This window comes from Danio rerio, chromosome 2 (genome assembly GCF_052040795.2).
Source record: "Danio rerio strain M-AB ecotype USA chromosome 2, GRCz13ab, whole genome shotgun sequence".
In the NCBI taxonomy this organism is placed as follows: domain Eukaryota; kingdom Metazoa; phylum Chordata; class Actinopteri; order Cypriniformes; family Danionidae; genus Danio; species Danio rerio.
The window spans coordinates 57,547,024-57,565,000 of NC_141022.1; the positions used below are offsets into that span (position 1 = coordinate 57,547,024).

The window sequence follows — 17,977 nt, forward strand, 5'->3', positions numbered from 1 at the left end:
ATATATATATATATATATATATATATATATATATATATATTTAAATGTGTATTTATTTATTATGTATTTTTGTTTATTATTTATGTATATTCTATTATTTATTTATTAGTCTTTTGAAAATGAATTTTTAGTAATCGTTTTATTTTTCATGAAGCTTTGTTAATCCAATTATTACTTCTTTAATATATTATAATTTATTTATAATTTTATTTATATTGTTTATTATTATTATTATTATTATTATTTGTATATTTATTTATGTATTTACATTAAAATTTTTTATTTATTTATTTATGTATTTGTTTATTTATTTTGTATACTACTTATTCATTAGATGTTTGGAAATAAATTTATATTAATCATTTTATTCTTAAGGTATTCTTAAGGCATCGTTATTATAAGGTTTAATATATTCTAATATATTTATTATTTTATTGATTTAATTATATTATTGATTTATTATTTTTTATTTATGTATTTATTATTATTTATTTATTAGACTTTTGAAAATATTTTTTTATTAATCATTTTATTCTTCAGGAAGCTTTGTGAATCCAATTATTACTGCTTTGATATATTCTAATATCACAAAGCCCTTGTATAGTTTTGTCAATAAATATTTTCACATAGAAACACAAACCCAAAGCTGAAAGTACATAAATAAATGTCTCTTTTCACTAAGAATTAAACTGGTTGCTCTTTCGAGAAGCAAAATAAATATTGATAAATCACAGACTAATGCATTACCGCAGACGTTCTCCATTAAAGCTTCTGCTCTTTTAGTCTTTTCAGGGGCAGGAGGAAAGTGGCCCAGGCTACTGATCTGCTACTGAGGAACGTTTGGGTGAGTCCTAATGTCATTTCCAGCTCCTGTTACACTGATGTTGCAGTAATTTCATTACGGTGAATATTTTCCGAGCGGCCTCCAGCTTTGTGTGAAGCTGCACAAAAGAAGCGCTGCATTGCTGTTTTCACTGAGAAAAACACTGCAGAGACACATCCAGACCACGCACATACAAACACACCTGTTTGTTTTTGAGAATTGTGGGGACATTGCATGGGTTTCCATTGTTTTTATACTGTACAACCTGAATTTTTTATTGCCTTAACTCTACCCATAAACCCAAGCTTCAAAGGAAACTGGACAGTTCTACTTTCTGAAAAAAACACTCATTCTGTGTGATTTATAAGCTTTTTAGAAATGAGGACATTAGCAATGTCATCATATTTCACCAAATTCTTGTAATACCTGTCGTACCTATGTCATTATACAGATTTATGTCCTGATATGTCACAAAAACACGTACACACACACACACACACACACACACACACACTCCCTTACACACACTTCTATCAGTATCTCCAGAGGAAAGTTACAATTTTAATGATATTTTGCATCCATTTTTTTTATTTTTCAGTCCTTTATATTATTATATTTTAGTTCATAATTTCATTTTAATTTAGTTTTAGACATTTTAGAATTGTTTTTTTCTTGTTTCTAGTCCTGATATCTACAAATCGAGAGGCATTTAAGTATAAAATACTGATTTGTTTTTAGAAATAATGAGTCAAAACGACGAAAGTTTCTTAAAATGAGAAAATTAATCTGCCTAACATTGCGGGACGTAAATTTTAGCATCAAACTGCTATTATAATAATATTACTATTTCTGTTTTTAAAGTTTTTGTCTAGTTTTTAGTCCCAATATTTACAAATTCTGACATCAAGAAGCATTTTCTGGATAAGTAAAACTAAATACTGATTTGTTTTCAGAATTAATGAGTCAAAACGAAGCAAGTTTCTTCTTAAAATGAGCAAAATAATCTGCCAGAAAGTGCGGGAAGTTTTAGCATTGATTTACTATTTTAACAATAGTTTGCATAGAGTTTTTATACTTTATATTTGTTATATTTTAGTTTTTAATTTCATTCTGTAAGTTTCATTACGTTTTTCGAACATACATAGTTACACTTGAAAAATTAATTAAATGTACTGTACAAATATAGACTGCAAAAAAAGTGTTTTTGACTTGTTTCTCCTGATATCTACAAATCGAGAAGCATTTAAGTATTAACTACTGATTTGATTTTAGAAATAATGACTCAAAATAAAGCAAGTTTTTTCTTAAAACGAGTAAAATAATCTGCCACACAGTGCGGGATGTACATTTTAGCAATAAACTGCTATTATAATAATATTACTGTTTCTTTATTTAAAGTTTTTGTCTAGTTTTTAGTCCCAATATTTACAAATTCTGACATCAAGAAGCATTTTCTGGATGAGGAAAACTAAATACTGATTTGTTTTCAGAAATATTGAGTCAAAATGAAGCAAGTTTCTTCTTAAAATGAGCAAAATAATCTGACACACAGTGCGGGACGTTTTAGCATCAAATTACTATTTTAACAATAGTTTGGATAAAGTTTTGTGTACTTTATATTTGTTATATTTTAGTTTTTTATTTCATTATGTGTTTCATTAAGTTTTTAGCACATGCACAGTTACACTTGAGAAATTAATTAAAATTACTGTGTAGATAAACACAAAAAAAAGTATTTTTTGACTTGTTTCTAGTCCAAATATACTGTATAAAAAGTCCTTTTCTAAACAAGTAAAAATAATGATTTGTTTTCAGAAATAAGTTCAAATGAAGTGAGTTTCTAATCTGCCAGTGAGGTAAGCTAAATAATCTGATTTCAAGCTGAAATCAAGATTATAAATCATACATTTGTTGTCTGTCATTCATTCATTCATTTTCCGTCGCCTAGTCCCTTATTTATCAGGGGTCACCACAGCGGAATGAACCGCCAACTATTCCAGCATATTTTTTACGCAGCGGATGCTCTTCCAGCCACAATCCATTACTAGGAAACACACTCACATTCACACACACACTCATACACTACGGCCAATTTAGTTCATCCAATTCCCCTATAGCGCATGTGTTTGGATTGCGGGGGAAACCAAAGCACTTGGAGGAAACCCACACCGAAATGAGGAGAACTGTCATGACTGTCAGTGACCACCTGAGGGCGCTGTAGTTCAATGGACACTGAGTAAAACTACAGCGCCCAAAAAGACTACATTTCCATACATTCTTTCGTGCACACACCCGGTCTGTCATCTACACTGATTTCAACCACAGCTGTCTCCAATCTCCGTTGATTACCTGGACTACAAATTCAGCCTTTCCACCTCTGTTTGTTACTGCGTCGTTCTGTCACGTTAAGCGTGATAAAAACAGAACAAAAACAGGAACAAAAAGGGTATGGATCCAAGTGCAGATTTAATATTAAATAGTGCGGTAACAGTGAACAAAATCCAAAATCTCCTTAATGAAACGCTCAACGGAGCGGTTACCCTGCTTAATATGCACTAATATATCATCCGCTGGAGTGCATATTAAGCAGGGTAACCGCTCCGTTGAGCGTTTCATTAAGGAGATTTTGGATTTTGTTCACTGTTACCGCACTATTTAATATTAAATCTGCACTTGGATCCATACCCTTTTTGTTCCTGTTTTTGTTCTGTTTTTATCACGCTTAACGTGACAGAACGACGCAGTAACAAACAGAGGTGGAATGGTAATATATAGTCCAGGTAATCAACAGAGATTGGAGACAGCTGTGGTTGAAATCAGTGTAGATGACAGACCGGGTGTGTGCACGAAAGAATGTATGGAAATGTAGTCTTTTTGGGCGCTGTAGTTTTACTCAGTGTCCATTGAACTACAGCGCCCTCAGGTGGTCACTGACAGTCATGACAAGAACATGCAAACTCCACACAGAAATGCCAATGACTCAAACCAGCGACCTTTTTGCTGTGAGGCCACAGTGCTAACCACTGAGCTGCCCTCTGTCATTTAGGGAAAAAATGATTGGAAAGTGCTTGAAATGTTCCTGCAATTCACTCTTCCATGCAAACATCATCAGTAAAGCAGTTACAGAGGAACATAATAGTGTTGCATGTTGCTTTTGTATCCTGCCAATGCCATCCAAACAGAAGATGAGTCACATTGTGACCCAGACAAGGATCTATAAATAACCCAGGTTTCCAGAAAGCTCCTCTTGGGTACTAATGGAGAAAAGTGCCCGGATACAATGACACCTGCATACACATCAATGCGTCCCAACAGCTGCCTTCACGAATGAATGCACTGAAAGTAATCCCTTTCCTCCTGTATTTTTTGACTTATTGCTCAACATAAATGTGTATATCATAAATCAACATGCATTCACTTAAGAAACAAAAGAAGTATTTTATTTAATTGAGTTAATGCTTAAAACGAGGGGAAAAAAGTATCAATGTGGTAAAAAAAAAAATGCTTTTTTTCTTTGGGATTAGGTGTTTTAACACCTTGGTAGATTCATTTTTTCTCATTTTAAGAAGTATTTAATATACTGTAAGTGTTTTAATGCATACAATTCGAAGAATAAATCCTTAAAGTTCATAAAAAAGAAATGTGTTTTTCCTTTTAAATTAATTTAACTGCTTTAACCACCTCAATACTTTCATTTCTCATATTAAGAAACAAAATAGTATTTAATATACAGTTGAAGTCAGAATTATTAGCCCCCCTGAGTTATTAGACCGCTTGTTTATTTTTTTCCCCAATTTCTGTTTAACGGAGAGCAGATTTTTTTCAACACATTTCTAAACATAGAAGTTTTAATAACTCATCTCTAGTAACTGATTTATTTTATCTTTGCCATGATGACAGTAAATAATATTTTACTCGATATTTTTCAGGACACATTTATACAGCTTAAAGTGACATTTAAAGGCTTAACTAGATTAATTAGGTTAACTAGGCAGGTTAGGGTAATTAGGCAAGTTATTGTATAGCAGTGATTTTTTTCTGTAGAGTATTGGGGAAAATATAGCTTAAAGGGGCTAATAATTTTATGCCTAGAATGGAAAAATTAAAAACTGCTTTTATTCTAGCCTAAATAAAACAAGTAAGACTTTTTCCAGAAGAAACAATTTTACCAGATATACTGTGAACATTTTCTTGCTCTGTTAAACATCATTTGGAAAATATTTGAAAAAGAAGAAAAAAATTTGAAGGGCGCTAATAATTCTGACTTCAACTGTATTTTTTATTCATTGTACAAAATTTATTTATTGTATAAAATGAATAAATAAACTGTCAAGGTGGTAAAAAAATAAAAGTTTTTCATTTGAATTTAGTTTAAAAGTTTTATTTCTCATATTAGGAACAAAATGAGTATTTTGTATAAGTAAGTTCATGCATAAAAAAATAAATAAATATATATATATATATATATATATATATATATATATATATATATATATATATATATATATATATATATATATATATATATATATATATCAGGGTGGTAAAAATAAATGGGAATTGCTTTGCTTTGAATTATTTACATTTTTACCATCTTAATAGATTTTTCTTATTTTAAAAAAACAAAATAGTGTGAGTATTTAATCTGTAAAAATGAGTTAATGCATAAAATGAAAAGAACATCTATCAGGGTGGTAACAATAAATGAGTTTTTCTCTTGAATTAAGTTTTATGGTAGATTTTATTTTTTATCTTTTTAGGTGAGTTAAAGCGAAAAATTAATCTAAGTTGGTAAAAAATGAATGTTTACATTTGAATTAATTTAGATTTTTTTTTACCACCTTGGCAGATTTTTTTGTTCACATTTTAAGAAAATGAAGTATTGAAAAATGCATGTTAATGCATAAAATGAGAAAAAAGATTTGTCAAGATGGTAAAAATAAATGTGTTTTTCCTTTAACTTAATTTAAATAGATTTTTTATGTAAGTAATTTAATGCATAAAATGAGTGAATGTGTTTTTCCTCTAAATTAATTAAGATTTATTTTATCCACATTAATAGTTTTATTTATCATATTAAGAAACCAAACAACTATTTAATATAAGTAAATAATCTATCAGGGTGGTAAAATTCAATTCATATTTATTTGTATAGCGCTTTTACAATGTAGACTGTATCAAAGCAGCTTCACATAGATTAGTTCAGTTTTCAGAGGTTCAGTTCAGTTCATAGATTAGTTCAGTTCAGTGTTTTAATATTCACTGCTGAGAGTTCAAACACTGAAGAGTGATCCATCGATGCCAAGCTCTACAAATCCCAAACTACTCAAGCCAGAATAAAGACAAATACATGTATTTTTCCCTTGAATTAATTTAGATTTTTTTCACCACATCTAATAGTTTTTTTTCTGGTTTTAAGAAACAAAATATGTATTTAAATTATGTGAGTTTATACATAAAAGGAGAACATTTAAGTAAAATAATTGTTTACTTAAAATTTATAATAATTTAAGTAAATTAATTTTCGTATAATTTTAAGTATTTAATATAAAAGTTAATGCATGAGAAAAAAAATCTATCAGGGTGGTAAAAAAGCTAAAAACAAATACAAAGGAAAAATACCTTGGTTTTTACCACCCTGATAGATTTTTTTTCTCAAAAGAAGCAAAATAATATTTAATTTAAACGAATTACTGCTCTAACTGAGAAAAATAAGTGTGTTTTTTCCTTGAATTAGTTTTTCTGACCCTATGCAAATATTTGTAATCAATTGAAGCATAACGTATAATCACTTAATTTTAGCAAAAACGTCACCAAATATTTCCACTCATTGTGCGTTTGTATTAAAAACATGACAAATAATACAAACAAAATACAATGTGTTGAAGTGCTATTCATAAATGGCATTTCTGCTGTTCAATATTTCCATGCATTGAATATCTCCAGATTTTTCTGGGCCGGTTGGATTAAATATAGTGACACCGAAAGCTATTAGACATCAAAACAGACAGCAGCTCGGTGTGCGCAGGACTCACGCTGCTCAGATGACGCACACTGAGTAAATTATTAGTGAGCTCGGTCTGCATGTGCCGTGACTCAAATGATAATCAGGGCAAAAACAAACCTCTCAAATCACAGCTGAAAATGATGCTGGGTACAAATTAAGATAAATAATTGGCAAGTAGGAGTCGATTAGAAGGTATTTAGCATAATAAACACTCGTGTACCCATATAAATACATCAAATGATGGAATATTTTCTGCTTTTTAAAATGTTTTAGCTAGAACTGTAATACAACCCCAAATCAAATAAAAAACAAAGTAGTGATTTCCAAATCGACTTTGACTTGTGATTTCTTTACAGACAATATGAACATAAAATATTTCATGTTTTGTCTGGTCAACTTTATTTTATTTGTAAATATGCTTTCCTGTCATTCAGACCTGCAAAGACGCCTCTCATATGGAGAATGAAGTCACATGCATTGCTCAGGTGTGAGTTTATCCACAGACTTTAACAGAGAGTCAACATCTTGATGCTTCTGTGGGTCTCTTAAATCTGAGCTTTATTCTGTACTTTCTATTGGATTCGGATCAGGTGATTGGCTGGGCCATTCTACAGCTTGCTTTTCTTTCTCTGAAAGCATTTGAGAGTCTCCTTGGCTGTGTTTTGGGTCATTTTCTTGCTGTAATGTCCACCCTGGTTTCATCCTCATCCTCATGTTGGACTGAAGCAGCTGATATTAAATTACACTGAAGAAGGGCAGAGGGTTGCTGAAGAACTACTGAGATTTCACCTGCTGTCTGGGCTTTCACTGCCTTTCTACACTTCTCTTTCTTCATGTGTTCAATACTTTCCCCCTGCATCATTTCATGTTATTATGCATAACTTCGTAAACTAATTAGATTAGTTTTCTTTGCATATCTCTGGTTGTTACCTAGTGAAGTCAACCTTTAGAAACATGTTTTCTGAGAAAAGCGCTGATGTGTTCAATACTTATTTCCCCCACTGTATATTCAATCATTCATATTCTTGTCAGCTTAGTCCCTTTATTAATCCGGGGTCCCCACAGCGGAATGAACCACCAACTTATCAAGCACATGTTTTACGCAGCGGATACCCTTCCAGCTGCAACCCATCTCTGGGAAACATCCATACACACTCATACACCACGGACAATTTAGCCTACCCAATTCACCCGTACCACGTCTATGGACTGTGGGGGAAACCGGAGCCCCCAGAGGAAACCCACACAAAGGCAGGGAGAACATGCTTATCTATCACAGAAATGCCAACTGACCCAGCCGAGGCTCGGACCTGCAGCCTTCTTGCTGTGATGCTACAGCACTACCTACTGCACCACCGTGACGCATTACACATCACTTCAGGAGAAGTGAATTCATTTAGTTAAACTGTGACATGGACATCTTCCAGAAATATAACCAGTTTTACCTTTGAATTAAGTTTTTTTAACAGCGTGGTAGATTTATTTTTTTATTTTGATAAAAATAAGGTATTTAATATAAGTGAATGCATAACATTTTAATGCATAAAGTTACAAATTTATCAACCAAGTTGTTAAAGATAAATGTGTTTTATTAAAAAAAATATATTACTTTTTTTTTTTTTACCACCTTGGCAGATTTTTTTTTACGTTTTAATATTAATAAGTATTTATTATAAATGAGTTATTGCATAAAATGAGAAAAAATAAATCTGTCAAGATGGTAAGAACAAATGTGTTTTTCCTTTGACTTATTTTAGATTTATTTTTTTACTTCTTTTAATTTTTTAACAAAATAAGTATTTAATGTAACTAGTTTAATGCATAAAATAAGAAACAAAAAATATCAGGGTGATAAAAATAAATGTGTTTTTCCATTAAATTTGTTTAGACTTATTTTTAACACCTTAATAGTTTTGTTTATCATGTTAAAAAAAACAAAAAAACTATTTAAAATATGTGAGTAAATAATCTATCAGGGTGGTAAAATAAACACATTTTTCCTTTGAATTAATTAATATTTTTTTTCACCACATTGAATAGATTTTTTCTCGTTTTAAGAAACAAAATACGCATTTAATATACTTAAGTTCATGCATAAAATAAGAAAATTTAAGTGAATTATTTTTTTACTTAATTAACGATTAGGCAATGTTTTTCCCTTTCACATTTTAGGTGCTTTATTGGCGTGATAAATAACTGTACATTCGCATTGCCAAAGAAGTGCAGCGCCGCTGTGTACAAACAAGACCGTGCAAAAAGGGCAGTAGTGCAAACAAATATGGAAATATTACAGAGAAAACAGATATAAAGAAAATAAAATAAAAATAGAATAAATTAATGGTAATATATAAAACAACATAAAGGTAATAACAGTAGTATCAAAAGTAAGTCCACATTAAGTCACTTTAAGCTGAATGCTAGAGTCTTGAAAAATATCTGGTCAAATATTGACTGTCATCATCATGGCAAAGATCAAATAATTATTAGAAATTAGTTATTAAAACTGTTTTGTTTAAAAATGTGTTTAAAAAGTCTTCTTTCTGCTAAACAGAAAATAGCAGGGGATACACAGGGGGGCTAATAATTCTGACTTCAACTGTACATGATGAGCACTGTACCATGCAAACATTACTATTAAGGAACTGAATCTTTAGTTATGTATCTGTCACCGACTCGGTCCCAGTCATTCCCCTCGCTGGCCAGCAGAGGTCATCATCACCGGACTATTGACATTACGTCACCCCTCAGACACTGATTGCATCACACCTGCTCTTCATTCCACTGATTACCCACGCACACATATAAGCAGCCCAAACACACACCACAGTGCGAAGTCTTGGGCTGCGTCCGAAACCACCTACTACTCAGTAGGTACTGCATTTGAATTTAAACGTACTACTCGGCCGTTAAAAAAGTACGCTCTATACAGTATGAATGTGAAAAGTATGAATGGAATTCGGACGTACTACATCCGCCATTTTGTCATGGTCACGTGACCTACCTGCGTCAGTTGCGTCGCCTCACTTCCATTCATGAATTCTCTCACAGGGCATTATGGGATAGCGCAGCGTGCATGGGATGCGCACTTCAGAATCTCGCCGGAAGTAGTAAGTCATCCGAGTTCTTCTCGCCTACTGATTTTCGAATTCTATGAATTCTGACATACTACTCGGCTCGCATACTGATTTTAGCGTACTATATAGTATGGAAGTATGCGGTTTCGGACGCAGCCTTGTTCTGCCTCTGCTGACACTACTGAGCGTTTCTACTCCTTGCCTGATTTCCCCGTTGCTAACCCGGACTGTCTATCGACCTTGCCTTGCCTGCCGCCTGTCTTGAACCCAGCCTGAATACCGACGTTAATCCAAGCCGCCTGCCTCCGACCCATGCCTGTTATATCACCCTGTGTTTGCCTGCCGCCAGCCTATCGACCTTATACAACTGTGATAGATGTGAGTTCGCACACTAGTACATACTATGTGCTCTTAATTAAACTGTGTTTAATAAATATACTGCAAATGGATCCCTCTGCGTCAGACCCTTCGTTACAGTATCATCCAGCAGACGGTTGTTATCTAAAGCCTGCAGTTATCCTGAACAGCCACTCGTCAGAAACCCAGCAGCATGTTCCTAATATATTCAGCGTGATTAACTCTACTCTGTCTCGCTCTTCTGAACGTGTTGTTCTCATCCTTCACAGCTCTATCAGACAGCAGCTTGAACAGAGGAAGCGACACGTTTATGAGCTTCCTGTCCTGCAGCAAACGCAAGTAGCAGCATTATTCATCATTAACTCTGTCTGTCCTCATAGTAGACCCTCACCTGCTCCGATTCTCCTCCAGCAGCAGATGCATTATTCACATTCAGCCACAGAAGGTTTTTAGCGCTGATCTATTATTAATCAAATGAAGGAGCCGCTGGGAAACATCTGGGACTTGCCTAGTCAACCCAAGCTCATTGGAGATATGTTCACAAGGCTACAGTTTTGAGAACCGACAATAGTTGAAGTCAGACCTCCTTAATTATTCACCCCCCTGTATATTTTTTCAATATTTCTGTTTAACCGTTTTTTCAGCACATTTCTAAACAAGTTTTAAATATCTCATTTCTAATAACTGATTTATTTTTTCTTTGTCTTGATGACAGTGAATAATATTTGACTAGATATGTTTCTAGATGCTTGTATTCAGCTTAAAAGTGACATTTAAAGGCTTAACTAGGTTAATTAGGCAAGTTAGGGTAATTAGGAAGTCACTGAATAAAGATGGTTTGTTCTGTAGGTTATCCAAAACAAGTGAAGTTTCATAAACTAATTTGGAGAGGAGCACGTGATATGATTGTGCACTGCTGGCCACTCATCCGTAATCAGTAATAATCCAATCAGAATGATCCTAGCTTAATATAAATGGATCACTTTCTCCTTATTGCTCTCTTCATCCTTCCACCCCATCTCTTCCTTTTTCTCCCCTTCTAAAGAGGGAGCGATCGAGACCTACCTGATCTCGGATCCCCTGATATGCTTCTAGACCGGGCGGGAGCCCTGGGCTCAAATATTTCCGAGCTCAGGGTTCTCTCCTGGGACAGCATGCCAAACCTGCTATAAATGCGAAGCATATCTAAGTGGGAACTCTTGAAATATTGCTTGGGGGGGGGGGGGGGGGGGGGGGGGGGGTAATAATATTGACCTTAAAATGTTTCATGTAAATAATTTAAAATGTAAACAATTTAAAGCTTCTTTTATTTTAGCCCAAATAAAACAAATCAGACTTTTTTCCAGAAGAAAAAATATTATAGGAAATACTGTGAAAAAATCCTTACTCTGTGTTGTGATGAATCAGACGCCATTGGATCCATTTGCAAGCTTTTATTAACACAAACATACACTATAGCAAGAAATGGACAAACCAGGAACTAAATCGTAGAACAGGCAGAGTTCGGGGCAGGCAGATAACGTTCTCAGTCAAAGAAGTAGGCTAATATTCGGGGCAGGCAGATATCAAGCTCAAACGGTGAAACGGGCAAAAGCTTAGAACACAGATCAGTCAGGAATGCAATGGGAAAACGCTCGTGATGACTGCTGGGCAAATCAAGACAGGGTTGATAGTGCATGTCAAAGCACAAACCAAGCATGAAGACAAAGGAATTGTCTGTAGACCTCTGAGAGGATTGTCTCGAGGCACAAGGCTGGGGAAGGTTACAGAAAAAATTTCTGCTGCTCTGAAAGTTCCAATGAGCACAGTGGCCTCCATCATCTGTAAGTGCAAGATGTTTAGAACCACCAGGACTCTACCTAGAGCTGGCTGTCCATGGCCATGAGTGATGGGGGAAGAGGGTCTTAGTCAGGGATGTGACCAATAATTCGTTGGTCACTCTGTCTGAGCTCCACCGTTCTTCTGTGGAGAGAGGTGCAGCAATCCACCAATCAGGCCTGTATGGTAGAGTGTCCAGACGGAAGACACTCCCTGCCTGGAATTTGCCAAAAGGCATCTGAAGGACTCTCAGACCATAAGAAACAAAACTCTCTGGTCTGATGAGACTAAAATTTAACTCTTTGGAGTGAATGCCAGGCATTATGTTTGGAGAAAACCAGGCACCTCTCATCACCAGGCTAATAGCATCCCTACAGTGAAGCATGGTGGTGGCAGCATCATGCTGTGGGGATGTTTTTCAGCAGCAGGAACTGGAAGACTAGTCAGGATAGAGGGAAAGATGAATACAGCAATATATAGAGACATCCTGAATGAAAACCTGCTTCAGAGTGCTCTTGACCTGAGACTGGGGCGACGGTTCATCTTCCAGCAGGACAAGGACCCAAAGCACACCGCCAAAATGTCAATAGAGTGGCTTCACAACAACTCTGTGAATGTCCTTGAGTGGTCCAGCCAGAGCCCAGACCTAAATCCTATTGAACATCTCTGGAGAGATCTGAAAACGGCTGTACATTGTTGCTTCCCAACCAACCTGATAGAGCTTGAGAGGTGCTGCAAAGAGGTATAGGCAAAAATACCCAAAGACAGTGGTGCCAAGCTTGTGGCATCATATTCAAAAAGACTTGAGGCTGTAATCGCTGCCAAATGTGCATAAACAAAGTATTGAGCAAAGGCTGTGAATACTGATGTACATGTGATTTGTCAGGGGGGGGTTGTATATAAATTTGCAACAATTTAAAAAATATATTTTTTCACATTGTCATAATGGGGCAATGTGTGTAGAATGTTGAGGAAATAAATGAATTTAATTTATTCTGGAATAAGGCTGTAACATATTGTCAAAAAGTGAAGCGCTATCAATACTTTCCAGATGCACTGTATCTAAACAAGAAAAGGTGGTACGTTGGCTCAGTATTTAGCACTGTTGCCTTACACCAAGAAGGTCACTGGTTTGGTTCCCGGCTAAGTAAGTTGGCATTTCTGTGTAGAGTTTGGATGTTCTCCCTTTGTTGGCGTGGGTTTACTCCAGGTGCTCTGGTTCCCCCCTCAGTCCAAACACATGCGCTGTACGTGAAATGGATAAAGTAAATTGGTTGTAGTGTATGGGTGTTTCCCAGTACTGAGTTGCGGCTGGAAGGCCATCCTCTGTGTAAAAGGTATGCTGGAATAGTTGGCGGTTTATTCCGCTGTGGCCACCCCTGATTAATAAGGGACAAAGCGGAAGGAAAATCAATGAGTGAATAAAGAACCATACAGTCGAAGACAATACTTAGCCATCCTGTGACATTTCTATAATTTTTTCATTGATCAATTATTTCAATTCAATCAATTTACCAAGTGATGTTTATCAGTGCAAGGACAATTTTCGCAGTGTCTCCCATTAGGTTTTTCTGCTGGTGGAAGTCTAAATACTTAGAGTTTGGTTGCATTTAAAAATGACCTGCTAAGAACGATATTAGGTTCCTCAAAGCTTTTTTTTCTGTTTCGATAGTCTACAGAACAAACCACCGTTGTCCAATGACTTGCCTAATTAACCTAACATGCCTAGTTAACCTAATTAAGCCTTTAAATGACACTTTAAGCTGAATTTGAGAGCTTAACCTGCACTTTAAGCTGTTTAAAGTGTGAATTATGTGCGTCTTGGGTGTCATTAACATAATTTGAAAACTTTCTTGCCATGTGAAGCCCTTCTGGAATCCTCTAGGAGTTGCAGTTTTTGCAGTAGAGAGATACTCTGCAGTGGTGAAAGTGTCGACTTCAGCACTGACGCAGAAATCAATGCCGCAGGCTGATGCTGCCATGGTTAATCTCTGGGCTTTTACACTGAACTCAGAGTTCAGTTTCTAGAGGAGAACAGGCAAGAACTTCTGTCGATCAAACACTGGGACAAATGCTACAGAATACATCAAGTATTTGTAATCAAAATGTATTCCCAGTTGAAAGCTAAATCGTTTATAGTCAATTGAGTGTTTTGATTTGTAATCAGTTGATTCCAATCATCTCAAAAATGGCAAATCTTAAATGTGACCATGAACCAAAGACCTAAGCTGCGTCCCAAATTGCATACTTATGCACTATTCTATGCCATTTTGTAGTATAAATAGTGTAAGTAGTGTGTTCACACTGAAAACTCTTAAAAATGATAAGTGCACTTTAATTACCCGGATGATGCACTTATTCAGCCGCTAAAATGAAGTGTGTAATGATGGACACTTCACACACTCAACGACCGAAGGTTTGCTTAGTAGCGGAAGGGGCGGAGCTATCGGACACACATATTGGATAACTTTATTTATTTTAGATGGTGAAAGCAAAATTCTCCTACGAGAGTCATTATAGCGCCTCCTGATGGTGAATGCGGTTATACTCACGGCAGGTATTATTTGATAATTCGGTCGTTTATGTCACTGATTTGGCAACCGTCAAACGTCATCAGGAAAACGGTTTGAATTTCCGCTTAGTAAAAAACATTAGTGTGCCATTTGGGACGCCACTACATACATAAACTATCCTGTTGAGTGTGTAAGTGCATAAGTACATAGTGCATAAGTGCATAGTGTATACAGTAGTGTGCCATTTGGGACGCAGCTCTAGTCATAAGTCAATTTTTAGAAACATATTCATACACCTAAATCTAAACACTTAATAAATAGTCTTTTCACTGATTTCCATGATATTTGGAAATCTGGAATCTGACTCCCGATTCACAGTGGCGTCAGCGTCAACGCTTCCCATTCACTTTGACTAACGTTTCCAGTCTGTCCCATTCACGTGCATATGAATGGAAGTCTATGGACCCCCTTTTGCCTTCAGAACTGCCTTAATCCTTCGGGGAATAGATTCAACAAGGTACTGGAAATATTCCTCAGAGATTTTGCTCCATATTGACATGATCACAGCCACAGCCATATCACCCTGCAGCCCAGGACCGGTTACGGTTTTTGAATATGAAATGATGTTTTAATGTCTGTTTTATTATGATTTACTGTAAAAGATTGTAATTGAAATTGGTTCAATAAAAAAAAAAAAAAAAAAAAAAAAAAAAAAAAAAAAGGACCGGTTACTCACTGAAGCTAAGCAGGGCTGAGCCTGGTTAGTACCTGGATGGGAGACCACTAGGGAACACTAGGTTGCTGTTGGAAGTGGTGTTAGTGAGGCCAGCAGGGGGCACTCAATCTGTGGTCTGCATGAGTCCTAATCCCCCAGTAAAAGTGAAGGGGACACTACACTGTCGGTGGGCGCCGTCTTTTGGATGAGACGTTAAACAGAGGTCCCGACTCTCTGTGGTCATTAAAAATCCTATGGCACTTCTCGTGAAAGAGCAAGGGTGTAACCCCGGTGTCCTGGCCAAAGTCCCTCTATCGGCCCTTACGATCATGGCCTCCCAATCATCCCCATCCACCGAATTGGCTCTATCACTGTCTCTCCACTCCAACAATAGCTGGTGTGTGGTGAGCGCACTGGCGCCGTTGTCCTGTGGCTGCCGTCGCATCATCCAAGTGGATGCTGCACACTGGTGGTGGTGTGGAGAGACCCCCCTCATGATTGTGAATTGCTTTGGGTGTATGGCCATACACAATAAATGCGCTATATAAAGACACACATTACATTACATTACATTACATGATAGCATCACACAGTTGCTGCAGATTCTTTAGCTGCACATCTATGATGTGAATCTCCCGTTCCACCACATTCCAAAGGTGCTCTATTGGATTGAGATCTAGTGACTGTGGAGGCCATTTGAGAACAGTGATTGTCATGTACAAGAAACCAGTCTGAGATGATTTGTGCTTTGACATGGCACGTTATCCTGCTCAATTGGTACTAATGGGCCCAAAGTGTGGCAAGAAAATATCCCCCACACCATTACACCACCACCACCAGCCTGAACCATTGATACAAGGCAGGATGGATTCATGCTTTCATGTTGTTGACGCCAAATTCTGACTCTATTTTAAAGAATACTCTGTTGTGTGTGAAAACACCAGTAGATCAGCAGTTTCTGAAATACTCAGAGCAGCCTGTCTGGCACCAACAACCATGCCACATTCAAAGTCACTTATATCCCCTTTCTTCCCCATTCTGATGCTTGTTTTGACCTACAGCAGATCGTCTTGACCACGTCTAGGTGATTGGCCAATTAGAAATTTTCATTAAGAAGAAGCTGGACAGGTGTACCTAATAAAGTGGCCGGTGAGTGTACATGGAACATGTATACAATTTAAAAAAAAATAAATAAATCAAGTCAAATTCCAAGTTCAAACCTCTAGGAGCTTCCCTCTGCAGTAAAAGTGTATCTATATCAACGTCCCTTCTAGGTATTTTAACTTGTTCAATGCCTAAACAGCGTAATGTTGACAGGTTATGTTTCAACTCTTTACATTTTTTGTTTTTGTTTTTTAAGGCCTGTGACTGAGCATTTTCAGAGAGTTTAATATATCTGGACACAAAAGACTATAGTGCTTGGAGGTTTAACCAAAGATTAATTGCATTTACTTATTTATACGATAGAACGTTAGAATTTTTGTCTTGTTTCCAGCCCAAATATCAAAATTATTAGCTTATTTTACTTATCCAATTGGAAGAATCTTAATTTTGGCTTATTTATTCTGAAGGTCAAAACAAAGCAGTATTTTTAACTTGTTCTCAGTATTTTTTTTTTTAGATATGTGTGCTAGAATCGAGACAAAGCAAAGTAAGAGAAGCATTGTGATCATTCAGTTTTAAAGCCTGAATACTGTTTAGGTGCCCAAACTCAATCCTGGAGGGCCGGCTTCCTGCAAAGTTTAGTTCCAACCCCAACCAGACACACCTGGGCTAGCTAATCAAGCTCTTACTAGGCTTTCTAGAAACATCCATGCAGGTGTGTTGAAGCAAGTTGGAACTAAAATCTAGAGGACAGTAGCCCTCCAGGACTGAGTTTGGACATCTCTAGTTTAGACTCACAAGATAGCTATTCAAATCTTATAAAACTGTATTTATATCGCAAAGAAATTTATATTTATCAAAGAAAAAAAAAATCGCAATATAAAATCTTTTCCATTTGATGCAGCCCTTTTTTAAATGTAAAGAAACCTGTTGAGGATTGTGTGCAACGCTGATGTGCAGATGGAGGAGGAGAACATGGATCTGCCAATTAGCTAATGATTGTCCTGCATCAGGTGCTGTTTACCACATCTCCACAGGGAAGCTCATTAACGCTGAAGAAGCAGAGCGGATACATGCGGATGCAGAGGAGAGAGATGGAAGGAGACAGGAAAATTAATCCCAATCGTGAAGTAAGCAAACTACACTAATCAAAGCTGCAACTTGAGTAAGTCTGCATTCAATTCAATTCAGCTTTATTTGTATAGCGCTTTTACAATGTAGATTGTGTCAAAGCAGCTTCACATAAATGGTCATAGTAACTGGAACAGTGTGGTTCAGGTTTTAGTGTTTAAGTTCAGTTCAGTTTAGCTCAGTTCAGTGTGATTTAAAATCATTACTGAGAGTTCAAACACTGAAGAGCAAATTCATCGATGCGTAGCTTTACCAATCCTGAACCATGCGAGCCAGTGGCGACAGCGGAGAGGGAAAAAAAACTTCACCTGATGGGAGTGAAGAAAAAAAACCTTGAGAGAACCAGACTCAGTTGGGCACGACCATTTTAATTTCTCCCCTGGCCAAAAGTCTTAAATTGATCAATTGTGTTTCGTTTTTGGTGGGCTTAATCGG

General features: G+C 36.1%; 1 protein-coding gene and 1 long non-coding RNA gene across 4 annotated transcripts in view; both read right to left on the reverse strand.

Annotated features, from left to right (window-relative positions):
- The window catches only part of LOC147846549 (uncharacterized), a 1,651,758-nt gene that overhangs the window by 998,260 nt on the left and 635,521 nt on the right, over window positions 1-17,977 (reverse strand). The window lies entirely within an intron of this gene.
- abhd8a (abhydrolase domain containing 8a) overlaps window positions 1-17,977 on the reverse strand; it is a 37,908-nt gene that overhangs the window by 15,315 nt on the left and 4,616 nt on the right. Inside the window, exon 1 of one of the 3 annotated variants that reach the window (XM_087241492.1) lies at window positions 748-964. The exons of the other annotated variants lie outside the window; for them this stretch is intronic. The gene's annotated coding sequence lies outside the window, so the exon portion shown is untranslated. Of the gene's footprint in view, window positions 1-747; window positions 965-17,977 lie in introns of those variants that run through there. 3 annotated transcript variants of the gene reach the window in all.